Raw genomic sequence first — 1,620 nt, forward strand, 5'->3', positions numbered from 1 at the left:
GTTCAATGGTGCCAATGGCTCTCCTGTCAATCCCAACTTGCGTGATAGGATATTGATAATCATTATTCGCAATCCAATCCAAAATCTCATATGCTTCATTATAAGATTTGTCTAACAACGTACTATTGGCAAAGGCATCGACTACCATCCTTGTATGTGCATTCAGCCCATTATAAAACATTTCCATCTAAGTCCAGTGCTAGAACCATGTATAGGACATTTTCTAAGTAATTCATTAAATCTTTCCCAGGCTTCGTAAAACGTTTCATCTTTTGATTTTCAAAAAGATGTGATGTCATTTCTAAGCTTGGCATTCATGTTTGGCAGATTATACCATAGCAAAAACATCTAGCACAGATCATTCCATGATGCTATTATTTTCGACGGCAAAGCATTAAACTACACTATTGCACGATCTTTCAATAAGTATGGGAACAATTTAAGCCGCAAGGCATCTTTAGGAACACCCTGTTATCTAAACGAGTCACAGACCTCTAGAAAAAGCCTTAAATGTAGTCTTTGATCTTCAATGGGAAACCCCTCGAACTGTCTAACTATTTGCAACATTTGAAACATTATCGGTTTCAACTCAAAATGTCAAACTTGTATGTGTGGTCTGACTATCCCTGGATTCAGGTCATCCAAAACTTAAACTACATGCTTTCAAATTGTCCTGTCTTAGTCATATATCACATGATGAATAGGAAGATTGAGATCTCGACCATTTGGATTTAATGGATCATTCAGATCAGGATCATTCCCTTCCCTAGCCATATTATGTAATTCTCTTCTCCTCATTCACAAAGTTCTCTCGATCTCTGGGTCAAAAGGATACTCTTCATTAACAAGAATGCCTCCACTCATGCACTTATAGTAAACATGTAAAAATTAAGTACAACTGAGTTAGATAAAACTAATGAAACAAAAGAAAATAACAAAACCAAATTTCACCAATTACTAATCCCCAAAAATGGTGCCAAAAACTTATCACTTGTGAATAGGATGTGTGAATTGTGCAAGAATACACATAAAAAAGTAATAAAGTGACGAGTGAGATAATCTTTACAGGGATTAGATCGGTATAGTTTGGTTGAGTTATTAAAGTTAGGCTTGATTAATGCTAAAACAAAATACCAGTGAGAACGTAGTGGCAAAATGAGAAAATAATGATGCATAAAATGTGTAAAACAAAACAAGTAAATGAAACAAGAATGTCACGATAGAGTAATTACAGACAAGAAGATTAAGGAACTACAATGTTGATTAAGACTACTGCGATTATTGATGCATCTACCTTCCCTAACTATTAATGCTATAGTAAAGTCTTGGACATTCTACTGCTCGATAGGTTTCTATAGCAGTCTTCTACTTTCGAGAGCAAAACCTCGGGTTACCTCCTCTAGGGTATTATATGTCTATAGACTTGAGTTTGGCTACCACTAATATTGGCTACCTTTTTATTATTCACTAATATTATCAAATGTCTCTCTAGTTAACCTAACCCTATCAAAATTAAGTTATCCTTAATAACCTGTTGCACATTTGTCAATACACAGCATGTATAAAGCATGAAATATCATTGAATAAAATAGCAAAATAATTCTAACTTAAACTATAAAC

The 1,620-nt window shown here is 34.3% G+C and overlaps 1 non-coding gene across 1 annotated transcript; it reads left to right on the forward strand.

Annotated features, from left to right (window-relative positions):
- The first annotated feature begins 202 nt into the window (after positions 1-202).
- LOC128294966 (small nucleolar RNA R71) lies at positions 203-309 on the forward strand. The gene has a single exon (XR_008285273.1). It is a non-coding gene; the product is annotated as a small nucleolar RNA R71 (small nucleolar RNA).
- Positions 310-1,620: the final 1,311 nt, after the last annotated feature.

This window comes from Gossypium arboreum, chromosome 6, assembly GCF_025698485.1.
Source record: "Gossypium arboreum isolate Shixiya-1 chromosome 6, ASM2569848v2, whole genome shotgun sequence".
Taxonomy (NCBI): Eukaryota; Viridiplantae; Streptophyta; class Magnoliopsida; order Malvales; family Malvaceae; genus Gossypium; species Gossypium arboreum.